Source organism: Acinonyx jubatus, chromosome E2 (assembly GCF_027475565.1).
Source record: "Acinonyx jubatus isolate Ajub_Pintada_27869175 chromosome E2, VMU_Ajub_asm_v1.0, whole genome shotgun sequence".
Classification (NCBI taxonomy): domain Eukaryota; kingdom Metazoa; phylum Chordata; class Mammalia; order Carnivora; family Felidae; genus Acinonyx; species Acinonyx jubatus.
The window spans coordinates 15,076,573-15,089,141 of record NC_069396.1 but is presented as its reverse complement, the minus strand read 5'-3'; the positions used below and the strand labels follow the sequence as shown (position 1 = coordinate 15,089,141).

At 34.8% G+C, this 12,569-nt stretch overlaps 1 long non-coding RNA gene across 1 annotated transcript in view; it reads left to right on the top strand.

The window, feature by feature from the left end:
* Window positions 1-12,569, top strand: part of LOC113604343 (uncharacterized) — a 436,767-nt gene that overhangs the window by 10,259 nt on the left and 413,939 nt on the right. Inside the window, exon 3 of the long non-coding RNA XR_008293481.1 lies at window positions 12,265-12,368. This is a non-coding gene — a long non-coding RNA (uncharacterized LOC113604343). The remainder of the gene's footprint in view (window positions 1-12,264; window positions 12,369-12,569) is intronic.

Below are 12,569 nucleotides of genomic sequence, written 5' to 3'. Positions count from 1 at the left end.
ATAGTATATTGGTTGATATGATTGATCAATCAGTCAAATAGTACTTAATCTTGTAACAGTTTAGTAGTAGTTTAATTGGCCTTTCCTTGGTATCTAATGGGACTGAATATATTACCTTATGTTTTTAGACATTTATTTACCTATTTTTTGAGAGAGAGCATTCCCATGAGCAGGAAGAAGAGAAAGAAAGAGAGAGAGAATCTTAAGTGGGCTCCATGCCCAGTGCGGAGCCCAATGTAGGGCTCCGTCTCACAACCCTGAGCCTAAATCAAGAGCCCACCGCTTAACTGACTGAGCCGCTCAGGTGCCCTGGAATTGTTTTTTTAATGAAGGGTCTGTTCATAACTGTTCTTGTTGCTTTGGTTGTTTGACATCTAGTGAAGAGTGTCAAGTGCACTAATCTTTAGTGTATAGTTCAGGAAAAAAAAATTTATGGTTTTCTTTATAAATATATACATCCAGATCAAGATACAGAACATTCTCAGCATTCTATATTTTCCTGTGTATTCCCAGTCATTACTACCCATCTTCCCAGAGATAACCACAATTCTCATTATCAGCATCAATGAGGTTTTATTCAAAATTTTTTATTGTGTAAAATATACATATACACATACATATCCAGAAGTGAAATTTCTGGATTATATGGAAGTTCTATTTTTAATTTTTTGAGGAGTTACCATACTGTTTTCCATAGTTGCTGTACCATTTTACATTTCCACCAACAGTTTCGAGAGTTCTGATTTCTCCACTTCCTCACCAACACTTGTTATTTTCTGGATTTTTTCCCCCTTGTTCATTTGTTTTTTGATAGTTGTGCTTTTAATGGGTGTGAGTTGGTATTCTCATAGCTTTGACTTGCATTTCCCTAGTGGTTAGTGATGTTGAGCATCTTTTCATGTGCTTATTGGCCATTTGTGTATCTTCTCTGGAGAAAGGTCTGTTTAAGTCCTTTGCCCATTCTTGAATTGGGTTGTTCTTTGTTGTTGAATTTCAGAAATTCTCTTCACATTTTGAATTTTAATTCCTTATCAGATAAATGGTTTGCAAATATTCCATTCTATGGGTTGCCTTTTTACTTTGTGGATAGTGTCTTTTGTTGCACAAATTTTATAATTTTCATGAAGTTTAATTTGTATGTCTTTTCTTTTGTTACCTGTTTCTTTGGTGTCCTATACAAGAAATCATTGCCCAATCCAATGTTATGAAATTTGTGCTCTGTTTTCTTCTAAGTTTTATGTTTTAGGTCTTACATTTAGATCTTTGATCCATTTTGAGTTAATTTTTGTGTATGATTAGGTAAGGATCCAGTTTTATTCTTTTACATGGGGATATCCAATTTTCCCAGCACCATTTATTGAAAGGGCTGTCCTTTCCCCATTGTATGGTCTTGTTACTCTTATCAGAAGTCATTTGACTAAAGTTATCTGATTTGTTATAATTCTCTATAGTAATATATTAGTGTACTATGTATTTCTGTGGTTACCTGTTGTATTGTTTTCTCTTCCATTTGTCAATTTGGGTTTTGAGTCTTCTCTTTTTTTTTTCTTAATGTAGTTAAAGCGTTACCTATTTTGATTATTTCTTTGGAAAAACTGGCCACTACTTTCAATATTATGTTATCATTTATTCTGGTCTCTATTTTTCTTTGTTGTTTCCTTCCACTACTAAATATCAGCCAAGTTTCTTTTTTTCCTAGTTCCTTGTGCTATAATGTTGTTTACTTGAACTTTTTTTTTTTTTTTTTTTTTTTGACAGAGCAAGAGAATCCCAAGCAGGCTGTGTTCTCCATGTGGAGCCTGATGTGGGGCTCCATCTCACAAACTGTGAGGTCATGACCTAAGCCTAAATCAAGAGTCAGATGCCACCAGACACCCCTAAACTTTTTTCTTCTTTTTAACAAAATTTTTAATGTTTATTTTACTTTTTGAGAGGGGGAAGGAGAGAGAGACTGAGTACAAGCAGGGAAGGGGTAGAGAGAGAGAGAGACACCCATAATCTGAATCAGGCTCCAGGCTCTGAGCTGTCTGCTCAGAGCCCCACACAAGGCCCCCCACTCGTGAACTGCAAGATCATGACCTGAGCCAAAGTCAGACGTTTAACCATCTGAACATGCCAGGTGCCCTCAAACTTTTTTTAAAATACAATCATTTATAGCATAAATTTCATTCTAACATCTGCTTTTGCTGCATTCCATAGGTTTTGGGGTGTTGTGTTTTATTTTTCTTTTGTTTTGAGACATTTTGATTTCACATTTGCTTTCTTATTTGGCCCATTGCTTGTGTGGTGGTGTGTATTTACAAAAAAAATAAAAAATAAATTTAAAACAATCATTTGACCATACATACATGTCTGGATTTATTTCTGGGCCCTCTATTCAGTTCCATTGGCCTGTACGTCTGTCTTTATACCATTAACACTCTGTTTTGATTACTGTAGCTTTGTAGTAAGTTTGAAATCAGGAAGTATGAGCCCTCCAGATTTGTTCTCCTTTTTCAAGATTGTTTTGGGTATTTGATGTCTCTTGATATTCCATATAAATTTTAGGATGAGGTTTTCTCTTTCTGCAAAAAGCATCATTGGAATTTTTATAGGGATTGCACTGAATCTGTACCTCACTTTGGGTAATATTTGACATCACAATAGTATTAAGTCTTTCAGTTCATGAGCATGAGATGTGTTTTCATTTATTTTTATTTTCTTTAATTGCTTTCAGCAATGTTTGTAGTTTTCATTGTACAAGTATTTCACCTTCTTGGTTAATTCCTAAATGTTTTGTTCTTTTTTTGCTATTATAAATGAAATTGTTTTCGTAATTCCCTTTTTAGATTGTTCATTGTTTGTGTGTAGATGTAACTAACTTGTGTGTGTTGACTTTGTATCCAACTTCTTGGCTGAATTCATTTATTCTAAAAATTTTTTGTGGGATCTGTAAGGTTTTCTACGTAAAAGATCACATCAACTGTGAACAGAGATAATTTTATTTATTTTACAATTGGGATGTCTTTTATTTCTGTTTCTTGCCTAAATTCTTTGGCTGACATCAAGTAGTTTTACTTGATTTTGAACTTCATTTAAAAGTATGTGCTATTTTGCAGAGGAAACAATCAACAAAACTAAAAGGCAACCGATGAAATGAGAAAAGATACTTGCAAATGACATATCAGATAAAGGGCTAGTATCCAAAATCTATAAAGAACTTGCCAAACTCAACACCCAAAAAACAAATAATCCAGTGAAGAAACCGGCAGAAGACATGAATAGACACTTTTCCAAAGAAGACATCCAGATGGCCAACAGGCACATGAAAAGATGCTCAACGTCACTCCTCATCAGGGAAATACAAATCAAAGCCACACTGAGATACCACGTCACACCTGTCAGCGGGCTAAAATGAACAAATCAGGAAACTACAGATGCTGGTGAGGATGTGGAGAAAGGGGAACCCCCTTGCACTGTTGGTGGGCATGCAAACTGGTGCAGCTGCTCTGGAAAACAGTGTGGAGGTTCCTCAAAAAATTAAAAATAGATCTACTCTATGATGCAACAATAGCACTACTAGGAATTTACCCAAGGGATACAGGAGTACTGATGCATAGGGGCACTTGTACCCCAATGTTTATAGCAGTGCTTTCAACCATAGCCAAATTATGGGAAGAGCCTAAATGTCCATCAACTGACGAATGGATAAAGAAGGTGTGGTTTATATGTATAACGGAATACTAGTTAGCAATGAAAAAGAATGAAATCATGCCATTTGCAGCAATGTGGATGGAACTGGAAGGTATTATGCTAAGTGAAATAAGTCATACAGAGAAAGAACTTGAGAACTTGAGAAACTTCACAGAAGACCATGGGGGAAGGAAAGGGGAAAAAATAGTTACAAACAGAGAGGGAGGGAGGCAAACTACAAGAGACTCTTAAATACAAAGAACAAACTGAGGGTGCATGGAGAGGGTGGGGGAAAGGGGAAAACAGATGCTGGGCATTGAGGAGGGCAGTTGTTGGGATGAGCACTGGGTGTTGTATGTAAGCCAGTTTGACAATAAATTATATTAAAAAAACTATGATTAATAAAAAAATTATTCAAAAAGTATGTGCTATTTTGTGTCTAGTTTCTTTTACTTAAAATAACACGATGTCATTTATATTTTTCATTGTGTGCACAATTGCGCTGTGTGAATATACTATAATAGTTTTCTTGTTTATACACATTGAGGTTGTTTGGCTATCAAGCTATAAATATTCCTATACATGTCATTTTAGAGACATATACACTTAGTCTTTTTTATGTGTATATATGTACATATATCTGTATGTGTCTGTCAGTCTGTCTAGAAGAAGAATTGCTGGGTCATACAGCAGGGATCTGTTTAAGTTTAGTAAAAATTGCCAAAGAGTTTTCTAAAGTAGTTGTACCAATTTACATGTAGTTCCCTCTGTATTGTATAAGTTTCACTTGCTCTACATCTCTTCCCACATTTGGTATTGTCTTCAATTTTTACAGTTTTATTTAGTGTGTCAAGTTACCTTTCCCCTTTCATTGAGGACTTACTTTGCTGGATAGTTCTAAAACTACCATGTGAAAAGCACTTTTGATTTTGTTTTAATTTTCTGCCTCTATGATTGGAGAATACTGCTTATGTTGTTTCTACTTTATGGAACATATTGAAAGTTTCTTTGAGTCTTAGAATATTTGGTCAATGTGAATGTTTCATGTACACTTGAAAAGGAAATTATTTGTTATGGGAGTTTAAAGATGTAGATATTGATATAGTTTTGTTTAGTTCATGTCTTCCACAGATTTTTAAAAAATGTTTTTTGTTCATTTGTCTTATACTGAGTTTGGGTATATTGATGTCTTCTGTTGGTTTCTCTCTTGCATTTTTATTTTCCTTGATTCATGTTATCAAAGTAGTTGCTGTGTTATTTAGCATGTAGATAGTCATAACTATTATATTTATTTTGAATGTGGCTTTAGGTCATAAAATGTTTTTTTGTTGTTTTTTTTAAATTTTTTTTTAACGTTTTATTTATTTTTGAGACAGAGAGAGACAAAGCATGAATGGGGAAGGGTCAGAGAGAGGGAGACACAGAATCTGAAACAGGCTCCAGGCTCTGAGCTGTCAGCACAGAGTCCGACGCCGGGCTCGAACTCATGGACCGTGAGATCATGACCTGAGCCGAAGTCGGCCGCTTATCCGACTGAGCCACCCAGGCGCCCCAAATGTTGTTTTTTAGTATGTAATGTTTTTTGGCCTTAGTTCTGCCATGTCTAATATCAGAATTACAACACTGACTTTCTTATTGTTTTCATTTGTCTTGAACAAGGAGCTTTGTCTATCCCTTATATTTTTGCTTTTTGAATCACATTATTTTAGATGAGTTTCTGCAATACATTGAAGAGTTGAATTTTGCTCTGTAAATCAATTTGAAAGTATCTTACTTAAAAATAGGTAAGATAAGTCTTTATGTGCTGTTTTTATACTGACATTGTGTATATATATTTATCATATGTATTACATCTTCTCTCTTATTATGTAGTATATATTTTACTTCACCCTCTTTTTGTTTTTTCTTTGATATTCTAGAAGGTTTATATTTTTGTTCTAGTGGTTATTTTTATGGTAGTACTTATAATGCCATTAATTTTTTTATCCTCTTTTTGCTTACTTAAAATTTCATTGTTTGGTTTGTCAGTTTCAATAGCATACCTTGATTCCTACCCTCCTATCACCTTTCTTTGTATGTTGCTGCTGAGTAGTCTGATACCAGTTTGATTTTGCTTCCTGTGTAAATGATCTCAGAGTTTTTTTCTTACTCTGTAACTAAACCAAATGAGAGTTTATCCACCCAGTGAGCAGCAATCCAGTAAAAACTGACACTGAGTTTTTACAGTGAAGAAACATGGGCTCTTTATCTTTTAGGACAACAGGGAACTAATTTGAAAAATCTTGAACTTCCTGATGAATTACAACCAGAAGTATTTAAAGGTTGAAAAATCAGGGTAATGTCTCAGGGCCTTGGATCATGCTGATGGACTAGGTCCTATAATATTTCCTTTCTTGATCCTCTTGTTCCTTCTGTAATCTCCCTATCTGGTTTTAATGTGATTGTTATAGTGAGGTTGTCATTCTGCATCAGGAGACTAGTCATTCTGCTTAGAGTCCCGGAACTACAAATACTCTCCACGGTTTGCATTAGTAATGTATCTCTAGAGTACTAAGGCAGATGTTCTATATCCTGTAACTATTACTAAGCTGCAAAATATTACTACTTTTCTTGCAAACATGGAACATTATATTTGTTATCTCAAGCAGAACAGCATGCCACAGACTTTTGAGGAGACAATTTTATGTTATTTACTAAGGTGGTTTTACAGGTTTCTTTAATATTAACAATGGGCTGTGTGACTCTAGTCAGAAGTAACTGGGAGCCATATGTCTCAATTGTGGGGGGTGTGGAGATTTGCATCCCCAGTTGCACCTTTCAGATCTAATTATGTATTGCATACATCCCAGAATTCAGTGTTTGTGTCAATTGCCCAGGTTTTTCATAGGCCTTTTTAATGTATAGATTCATGTCTTCTCTTATTTCTAGTTCTTTTTTTGTATTCAAGTTTTAAATACTAGCTCCACAATTTTATGTGTGTTGGATCCTCTTTCTCTTTCTTGTATATTAACACTTTCTCCCTGATTCTTATTACAGTGTTTCTTCATTTTGTTCTTTTGCTGTTTTCATCCAATGTCCCTTACTATATTTTCATTCAAGCCTATTCTCTGTCGAGTAATTTATAATTTATTCTTCATTTCTAAAATGATTTTTGTCTTTTTCTTCTCACTTTCTTTTATAGACCAGTTACCTCTCATTTCACATCTTCCTGATGTGAAGATATGAGACCCATTTTGGTTCTGAATTATTAAATGTTTTATTTGAAGGTTTTCCCCAATATTTGTAAATACTGTTTAACAACATAAATCAGGTTGAGGTATTTTAATAGTTATCTCTACCTTATGACTGCCTTTCTTTTTTTCTTTTTCTTTTTTTTTTTTCTGTTTTAGAGAGAGAGAAGAAGAAGAGGAGACAAGAGGAGAGGGGCAGAGGGAGAGGGAGAGAGTATCCCAAGCATGCTGCACACTCAGTGTGGAACCCAACACAGGGCTCAATCCCATGACTCTATGTTCATGACTTAGCCAACATCAAGAGTCAGATACTCAACCAACTGAGCCACCCAGGCATGTTTCTGTCTTGTCTTGTCCTTTCCTTCCTTTCTTGCTTTCTTTCAAGATGTGTTTATCAGCTGAAGAGTTTTCTTTCATTCTTATGTTCCGTATTCTTTTATAAGTCTTTTTACAGTTGTTGCCAGCTGTTTTATGATCAGTTATAAAATTTAATTTTTTCTTTACCAGCAATAATAGTTTATATAGAAAATGGCTAGAGCGTTTCCAAGGCTTCTTAGTTGAAAAGCACTCTATTCTGTTAGTATAATGAAGTGTGGTATCTTGAATCTATGGTGCATTTGTTTAGGAGGGTGACAGGGTTTGACCTATCTCTAATTTTGTGCTTTTTTTTTTGTATCTGTAGGACCATTATTTTTCTTTCTCTTTACCACCAAGCATCCAAGAAGTAGTACTTCTAAGTCTCCCCCAGAAGTGATGCTTCCCCAAGACTGTCACTGCTGTTTCTTGTGATTGCAAACCTCTTCTTTTTGATTCCACAGTATCTAGTACTTGATCTAACAGGTCTTAGACATGTTTTAAGGACTTCCCCATTTCCTGGTGCTTATTTTATCTGTATTTTGCCACCTTCTCTTCTCTTATACATAATTTTAATTTATCTCTCTTTTTAAAGCATGGTTCCAGAAATGGTTGCTGGAATTTGTTGTTCATTTCTCTACTTATGTGTATTTGATATTTATGCTAGTCTTTGTCTCTTGGTTATGGTGTAGATGTGGATTTTGAGGGTTTTTTTTTTCACTCCCTTTTTATTTTTACAGTTTTGTTAAAGTTATGTGGAGATCTTGGATTTAGGTGGTAGTTCTTATTTTATAGGAAACTGGGGTCCTCTTCTATTTCTTTGAACATATTAAAGATATTTTTGAGTCTGGGATATACAGGTACTGATAATTCCAGGTGGAATATCAGTACTGGAATTATCAGTACCTGTGTATTCTGTAATCTTCTTCTTTTAAGTTTTAGTGTGGTTTTGTCTATTGATAGGCTTAGTAATGGTCAGTGGAATATCAGACATTGCTTGTGATATTTAAAAACATTTTTTTAGTGTTTATTTTTGAGAGAGAGAGAGACAGAGAGAGAAACAGCAGGCGGGAAGGGGAGGGACAGAGAGGGAGACACAGAATCTAAAGCAGGCTCCAGGTTCTGAGCTGTCAATGCAGAGTCCTTTGCAGGCTTGAACTCTTGAACTGTGAGATCATGACCTGAGCCGAAGTCAGCTGCTTAACCAACTGACCCACCCAAGTGGCCCTTTGACATTGATTGTGATATTTTGAAGATCTGAATGATAACAACTTTTCCCAAGGAGGTTTTTTGTTTGTTTTTGTTTTTGTTTTGTTTCTGATAGGTAGTTAGAGACAGTTATATGTAATACAACCTGAGATTGAGCTGGTATATAGCTGGGTTTCATTCTTCTAATACATTTCTGGTTTACCACTAGCAGTACCCAATCTCAGAAATTACCCCCTTCCACACAAACCCTCTCCCCACACTGCCGTCTGTGAGTGCTAACAATTCTACTTAGCTTCTCAGCCTCCTGACTGAGAATTGGCAAATGACTTAAGAAAACTGATCCTCAAAGTTGAGCTTCTTTCTATGTACATCTCTTTTGTATCTCTTGGCTGCTCTTGGTAGCTCCCCTGTGCCTTTGCTTAGTCGTTTTACATATTTTACTTAGTTTTTCTAGTTCTTTTTATTGGAAAAGTTAGTTGCTTTTGAGGTAATCTGTCTTATCCTCTCTACTGAGTTTTAAATTTTAATTATTATGTATTTAATTTGTATATGCATCTTTTGAACATTCTAGGTCATTTATTTTTTTCTGTGCTGTGAAATATGTTTACACTTTAAAATTTTTTTTACATCTATTAAATGTGTATAACCTCCCAAGAAATGAAATCGTCATAGGTTCATTTTTGCTGGTTCTCTTTCATGGAGCCTTGTTTACTTATGTATTTAAGAGTCCGATAACATTTGTGTTTGCTGCAGATTGGCTCCTGGGGATACTATCAGTTGTGCACCACTTTATGTTTACTTATTTATTTTGGGGCCCATTCCGGTGATATGAATTTAGCATATATATTTACATGAGTGCTGGGTTGTGTCTACAACTCCTTGTGGTTTTATGTTTTCCTTGCTTTCCTCATTGCCAAGACAACTTTCCTTGCTGTCCCTTAGGCCCAGATTCCTGATCGTCTATACATTGAGGGGAGTAACCCTTTGAGTTCCCAGCTTAATGGGAGGAGAGTCTCCAGTTAGACTCTTAGGCGCTGTTCATGTTTGTTTTCTAATCCTCATCCCAAATAAGATTTATAAGTTTTAACTTTGGTCAAAATTGTTGACCAAATTTTCTCAAAAGCAAAAGCAGATTCAGTACTTAGCATTTCTGAGTTGCACTTTCACTAACTTTGAGTTGATTACTTCTTACTATTTTTATCAAGTAGGATGCTTTTAAGAAGGCATTTTTGTATATTACCCTGCAGTTTTAATTGTTTTCAGTAATGGAGTTGTTGTAAGTACTCTGATTCTCCATATTGCCTGAAACAAAACTTTTTGTTTGACTACAGAATTTAGAAAGCCATTAATAAGAACTTCCCTTTATTTGTCACTGGTTTTTCCCCCCCGCTGTGCTACCACACACACATCCATACACTCATAGTTTTAAAAGGAGACAGTTTCTAAACTTTGCTTTTATGCAAAAGGTTTTGAAATGCATCTGGCATTGCCTGTAAAGTTGAGTTTTACTTTTTGGTGCAGGATTGTATTACTGCTAACATTCTTTACACTCTATGAAGCCCTTAAATAATTTTCCAAAGGTCAGGATTTATGCTACAATCAATTTATCTGGGATAGTTCTGTAATTCCAAGAATTTACTTGTACCTAAGTCATATTTGCTTTAATAGCAAAAAGTAAGTAAAGGTTTAACATGAAAAGCAGGAATAGTCCCCCTTTCTATTTTTGTACAACTCCTTACCTCTCCATTTCCTGGGTGATTAAAAATTTGGTAAATTGGTGGAAGTTTTTCATGAGTTTGTATACTCATGTGTTTAAATTTTCTAAATACTTTCAGAATTTATTTTCTTCCTCTAAGCAATAATAGGCTGAAGTGAAGGACTTGTTTCAAGATGATTTTTTTTAAAGTCAGCTTCACACCCAGCACAGAGCCCCATGTGGGGCTCAAACTCAGGACTGTGAGATCAAGACCTGCGCTAAGATCAAGAGCAGGGGCACTTAACCAACTGAACCACCCAGGCACCCCAAGATGATTTTTAGTTTCCTTTTACGAAAGATTACCTAATCGCTATTAGTTGATGAAAAGAGATATTTTGTGGTAGAGTAATATATAACTTTAATATTCCTTTAGTGTTTGGCTTTGTAAATAAATATGAAAACTGATTGTCTCATAACATTTTTTTAATTGACTTTCTTCTTTCCCCAGAAAGTAGCAAAGTAAATATAACCATCATTCTTTTCTAATATTCATGAATAATTTCTCACTGACCCTGGGTGAGAGACTGGTTTCAAGACCATCCTAGAGTATCCACAAAGATAAAGTTTAGACCTTGCAGTTTAGGCCTCTGTGAAAGAGCTTCTAAATTATAGAAGTGAAGAGAGCTTACATTTAATCTTTGGATAATTCCAGTTGGGGACTTGAGAATGAAGCAGTTAGAGGAGAAAAGATTCCTTATTAGAAGCATAAAACCTACTGACTATATCTTGGCCAGTGTTCCCTTTTTTCCAGTAAGCTGTCTGCTATACGGAGGTGTATAACCCTAATGGCTTGTTGTATGCCATTAAAAGGTATTGTACACTCATAAAAGAATGACATTTTGATCAATGCTGTTAAAAGAATTACTGTCTTGACACAGAAAAGCTTTCCTGCTGCAAGTTTAAAAATATGCCTTTAAAAGCTTTTTATTGAATACCTTTGCATCCCTCAGAAATGTGCCATTTTGGCATGAGGTTACTCTGAAGTAGTCCACATTGTAACTTAAATGCAAAACCTCCTATTTACCTTTAGAAGTAGCAAAGCCAACACAGGTATTTCCCTACCAAATGGAACTTAAAGACATGCTAGCATTTTAAACCACTGTACCTTATCTAAAAATAGAATTGATGTAAAGAGGAAGCTGAAAACCAAATTATTCCTTCATGTATTTTTTTTTCATGCTGTTTTGTATAAACTATGTGGTTTTAATTTCCCTTTGAATTTAAGAGTCAGGCCTTTTCATCCAGTTTCAGAGATCTTTTCTCATCACCTGGGAATTGGTTCTTTCAAATTTGAATGTGTTGAATGTTGATTTCCACTTTCTTTTTCTTTTATTATATTTTTGTTTAGGGGTTTATGAAAACCATGTCATAGTAGATACAGTCTTCCAAAGCTGACAGGTTCTTCTGTACACAATCCTCTACAGATTTTCAGTGTATCATTGCTATAATTTTAGCTTTATTTCATACTTTGAAAACTTTCTACTATTGCCTAACTTCTGACTTCATACTATATTTTCCTGACTTATGAACTGAGCATTCTAAAGTCCCAAACCCTGGAAACCACAGTTTTCCTAAAAATATCACTACAGAATAACTCTTTACTTGATAGATTTTAATTTTTATTCTTTTTGAATTTGACACTTAATCTCAGTCTTAGGAAGTTTTTATACATTTCAGGGTATGGGCGTATTTTAGGTAACATCAATTTTTATGTAATACACTGGCTTTGTTCATCTGTTTCACCTATAAAAGCAGGTGTTTTGTTATTAGTAGTAGTGTTCATTGTTTTTATTATTCACTACCCAATAAGTGGCAGCAGATTTATATGTAATACTAATAATACTGAAACTCTTCACTTTTATTATGTGCCATATTCTGTGTTAAAGTACTTCACAGGCTCAAAGAAGTTCTATAACTTGGACAAACAACAAGTAAGTTGTGGTGTTGGGACTCAAATATAGGTAAGTGTGACTCCCAACTGTTGTTGGGGTTGTGTTATATGTACAATTCTAACCCTTTCTATATCTATTTATTTTGTTCTAGGTGACATTATCCCCATTTTACAAGTGAAGAACCTGAAGCTCAGAGTAAGTACTTTGCCCATTGACACAGCATAAAGGAGTGACAGAGCTGGCGTTTGAAACAAGGTCTGTTTGACTTCAAAGTATATTTTCCACTACATTATACTAGTTATTTTTCCTCGGCCTTCTCATCACACCTCTTAATTATCATTGTGTATTTAAAGATGATTTTTATTAGAAATTTTGGAATAGGAATTTGTTTCATGATATTAACTTATGATTTGGAGAAAAGTATAATGAAAATATAATTAGAGTAGGTAGCGGGAG